Here is a 5,535-nt window from a genome sequence, read left to right as displayed (position 1 = left end):
TGAGGAAGCTGGCTCCTGTGATCTGTTAATATTTGAAGTATGGCCTTTTAATAGGGCCATTGGCAATGTCAATAAAGAAACATCCTGAGAAGGAGAGGGCGATGAGCCTATAGCTCTCAAATCTCACAGCCTGGGGAATAACTCACTACAGAAAAACCAACCTGAATGAAGGTGAAGGAGAGAATCCACCCACGTTTATGACAGATCATGCCTTAGCTAGCCCTCCTTAGTTCTTAGCCACCTTCTTCTCAGTTTTAAGACACTGCTATGCTAACCGGGAAGGAAAGCATTTTCTTACTAAACTTAACCTGACCTCCTTTTGACCTTCATGTGGTTCTCAGGTTTAAGACCATCTGTGCTAATGAGGAATGAAAGTATTTTCTGACTAACCTTCACCTGACCTTCTTTCGCCCTTCACCTGGTTTCCTCAGATCTTTCTTTCCCTTAGTTTGTATTTCCTATAGCAGTAAGTTAAGTTCCATTTGACTAGGTATTGAGTACCTAAGTGTGTGAGGCTCTCCATCCCTGAAATAATCTTTGACCACAAGGAATCAAGGTTGATGTACAACTTACCATATACCAACTTACCTGTTCACACATTAACATTGTAAAGAAAAGGACAAGGGCAGAAAAACATTTAGACATTTTAAAAAAGAAATTTACCAGTAAAAGTTATTTATTTTTTAAAAGACATTTTTAAAAACTATTTTACCTTCATAAAAAAACATGTATGAAAGTAAAAAATAGTCAAACATTCCATATTTATTATCCAAAGAAACAGTTCTATTTATTTATTTATTTTGAGACAGAGTTTTGCTCGTTACCCAAGCTGGAGTACAACGGCGCAGTCTTGGCTCACCGCAACCTCCACCTCCCGAGTTCAAGCGATTCTCCTGTCTCAGCCTCCGAGGTAGCAGGGCTTACAGGTGCCAGCCACCACGCCAGGCTAATTTTTGTATTTTTAGTAGAGATGGGGTTTCACCGTGTTGGCTAGGCTGGTCTTGAATTCTGACCTCAGTCCATCCACCCATCTTGGCCTCCCAAAGTGCTGGGATTATAGGCCACAGCGCCTGGCCTATATTAAATAACATATGATAACTCAAAAAGAAAACAGTAGTAAAAGGGTTAAAGTCCCTTTAAATGTCATTCCCCAAAGATAATCATTTTAACAGTATAAAGTTCGTCCTTACAGAATGCATATATGCATTTTTTAACATAAATGGTTGCCAGCAATTTTTCTATATAAGCAGATGGTACTAGTTATCCTCCCATATCCATTATGCCATTTTCCTTAGTAGTAACATCTCCAACTTTTAGCTGGGCATTTGACTACATAGAATTGTGTGTTTTTTATTTTTATGGTGAGTGGAGATAAAACAGCAAGAGTTTTAAAGTGGATAGATGCCAGTCTTGGTTCTGTTATGAGCTAGATGTGCCAGGTGAGGAAAGTTGCTTCAACTTTTTGGTACTGTAGGAGGCAGCACAGCACAGTGATTATGTACAGACGGAGTTCCCAGATTGGACACTCCCTTTATCCTCTCTAAGCTTCTTCTGTCGAATGGAGATAAAGCTATCCCTGAACTCATCAGTTGTTGTAAGAATTAAATGAGATAGTGCACACAAAGAGCTTGCATGGGTCAGTACTCAACAAATGTTAGCTATTATTACAGTTGTTTTATTAGCTTTTGAAAAAGAAGATAATAGTATTTGCTTTATCAGGTTGAGGATGAGGATAAAAAAATATGAAAGACTGTATGAGCTAAAAGAGTGATAATATCACTAAGCTTAAAAAAAAACCCTGCTCCTTGGCATTGGGATATGGAACGATATTATTATAGTAGTTCTGTGTGTGTTGCCTATGGGGACCAATCCACGGGAGTAACTAGACAGGAGAATGTATCTGAGAGAAAGTTCTCCCTCAGTTTAAAGGAATTAACTAAATTGGATGCCACTGGAAAGTACAGACAGCTCAGAGATCTGCGGTGTGTTAATCTGATACCTTGTTATGTATTAGAACTTGCTCAAGCCTCTTGAGCACACTTGTGACTTCCAGGCATTGTTCTTGTTGTCCCTTTTCCAGGCCACATAGGACTGCTTAAGGATGAGCTACAGTTATATGAACACTTCATCTGACACTTTCTATCGCCAATGGAAACCTTTCGTAGACTGATGTCATTTGGGGCAGAATCTGTGTTTTATTTTCCACTGTATTCTCAGGGCCAACCTAGTGTCCGGCACACAGTAAAAGCCCAATCAGTAGACATCCAATGTCTCTAGAAACTCTGCCCCTTAGCCAGAGGCAGATTTCACAGGCTGGGAGAGGAGAGGGCAGGCAGAATGTGTAGGGGAGGCAGGAGGCTTGTGTATCTGGCTTTTAATGTCTGCCTGATGTGGCAGCTGCCACCAGCTATAGACCACTTCATGACTTTGACATATGCAGTCCCGTTCAGAACTGTGCCACAGCTCAAGGATATTACTGTAAATCAATCAGAAATAACTAAATTCTGGAAAACCCTCCCGGGCTGCAATCTTGCCACGGAGCAAAAAATGATCTAAATCTAGACATGCCATTTAAAAACCTGATTACACCAGGCACTGTAACATCTGGTTCTGATGCCAGATACATTTAGGTTCAAATTCTGTCTCTGACATTTATGAGCTATGTGACCTTAGGCAAGTTCCTTAACGTTGCTAAATTTCAGTTTTTCTTCTTTAAAAAGCCATTAATAATACCCCAAGAAATGGTTGTGAGGATTATCCAATCTTGATGAGTAAAGTAGTTTTGAGATAGATCTGGATTTTAAATTCTGGCTTTGCTGCTTAAGTTGGACAAAATACTCAATCTTTTAAAATTGTTTCCTTCTCTGTGAAATGCGAATTAAAGTGTATACCTAATGAGGTTATTGGGAGGATTAATTAAATCTGTATAACATGTTTAGTACAGTGTCTAGTATACAGTAAGGGCCTAATAAATGTTAGCTGTCATTATTACCACAATAATTACTATTATTACATAAAAAGGCAGCACTTAATATATATTGGTGTGGCCATCTCCTCCAGCTTAATCTCCTACTAATGAGAAATATCCAAGAATTGGACAATTGGGTCAAGCATAGGGCATATCTTGATAGATATTGCCATAATGCTCACCAAAAGGCTTGTAACCCAACTTACAATGTCACTAACAATGTGAAGAATCTATCAATTTCATTCTAACCCTCACAGACCTTTTTTTTTTTTTGTTACTTTTAAAGGGGCAGCATGGTATCTCAAGGTTACTTCCATTTTCATTTATTACTGTGAGGGTGGACATTTTCCCATCTGTTATGTTTACTGTTTGGATATCTTCTGGTGTGAATGATTTATTTCTATCTTTTGCCTATTTATCAGTTTGAATCTTGATGTTTTTCTTAAAAATTTGAATAAACTATATATTAGAACATTAACTATTATATTTAATGCAAATACTTTCCTGGTAAGTTGGAGCCATAGAGGTCTGGTACAGATGAGGCAGATCAGGAAAAAGTTCTATGTGTTCAGGGATTTCTCTGTGGGTGGGGCTGCTGCCTTCTGCATGATGAACTCAACTACTCTCACATCCATCTCAGAATATCTCTGACCCTGCATGACACTGTAGTTTTTTTGTTTTTTTTTTTTTAATTATTTTATTTATTTTATTTTTAAAGACAGAGTCTCCACTGTGTCACTCTGGTTGGAGTGGAACGATCATAGCTCACTGCAGCCTTGAACTCTGGGGCTCAAGGGATCCTCCCACCTCAGCCTCCTGAGTAGCTAGGACTACAAGTATGTGCAGCAATGTCAGGCTAAATTTATTTTTAATTTTTGTTGTAGAGACAGGGTCTGGCTGTGTTGGCCAGGCTGGTCTCAAACTCTTGGCCTCAAGCGATCCTTTTGCCTCAGTCTCCCAAAGCACTGGGATTACAGGCATGAGCCACCGGGCCCAGCCCCAACACTGTAGTTCTATATTGCTAACTATAGGGTACCTGTATTTCTTCTTAATTGTCTTGTAGATACCTCAAGCCTATCATAGATATGAATGAACTCATCAGCCATTCCCCAACCTGCTAACTTTCTAAACTTCCCCATTTGGACCCTTATTGTTCTAGTCAAGAGGTCTTGAAGCTCTTTCTCAATATAGTAAAAAGGCTTCCCTGAGTCTCTCAGACAGGCCTGTTGAAGCATTTCTTTTTTGTTGTTGTTCCTATATGCCAAGCCAGAACAGAATGAAATTATACTCTTGAGTTGTAAGTCACGTGTCCTGATTTTTGATTTGGAAAATATGATCACACGTATCAAGAAAATGAGCAGAAGAGGCAGCCAAGTTGACATGTTGTCTCAGGAACTTTCTGAATGCCAATATCTGCTACTGAAATTAATACATGTGAGCCTGAAGTGGGTAAGCAGAACAATCCCATGGAGACCGCAAGCCAGACACGGGTATTTGATAGTGAAGTGGGGAATTAATCAAAGGAAAAGACAGTACTAGAAATCATTGCCTTGGGTATTTGGTCCACACATCTACTTTCCTTAAATGATTTTTGTATTTTAATGGTAATATTTTTCAAATTGATTGGGCAATTAAACATTTTTAATAATTAGTATAATACAGTATTGATTTTGTCTTAGCATTATGGTTTTTTCTGTTGATGCTTCCATTAGGATATGAGTGCCATGAAATTAGAAAGTGTGTTTTGACCTTCCTTCTAATGCCCAGCCCAATGGCTTTGTGTAGATACATGTGCTTTGAATAGATCTATGTGGAGATCCAGTTCCCTCTAAAGTCAACCGAAGTGGGCGTCATGAGTTGCAACAGAGAAAACACAACAAAGGCAAGCATCAGGTCAAAAATAAAAAGCCAAGATAACATCTTAAATGAAAGCTTCCCTCCTTATTTTCTAACTCTCCCCTCAATTTCCCCCAATACACAATGGATCACTTAAGAAGCCCCATCCTCTTCAGAGACAAGAAACACTTCCAATAAGACACACTGAGAATAACCGCAGTTTCTTAGTGCCTTTGGAGTATGCATTGAAATTCCGTGCAGTTCAGAAGTTCTTCTTCCGAGAGTTGGGTGTGCCTGTGTGCGGTGCATGTGCACATGAGTAGGTACATGCACGTGGGTGTGTGTGGTGCGGCATACTGTTCTCATGAAGGCACACTTTCTACACTGTTCAGGGGAGGGGAATGATAAAGCCACTTTTTCTCAAGGCAGAGATTGATGGTATGAAATCCACATTCACCAACTTCAAATATTCCTTCATCCCCCAAAGAGTCATGTTTAGGGGAGAAGGGTGAAGTTAGGGCATGGGGCTTAGTATATTCTAGTTATTTCTACAAAGACTAACTAGATTTTCCAATTTGAAGAGGGTCCTTGGAGGGTTTCTTTTGTCAGCTGTGGGGGACAGGCAGGTGGGGATATCTAAAAACAATTGGGAACCTGGAACTCACATTAGCAAGCAGTTGATCATAAAACAAAACGACTTGCTAAATTCCAATCAATGGCACACAGTGTGA

This window comes from Mandrillus leucophaeus, unplaced genomic scaffold, assembly GCF_000951045.1.
Source record: "Mandrillus leucophaeus isolate KB7577 unplaced genomic scaffold, Mleu.le_1.0 Scaffold273, whole genome shotgun sequence".
Lineage (NCBI taxonomy): Eukaryota > Metazoa > Chordata > Mammalia > Primates > Cercopithecidae > Mandrillus > Mandrillus leucophaeus.
Note: the sequence above shows the minus strand (reverse complement) of the source record.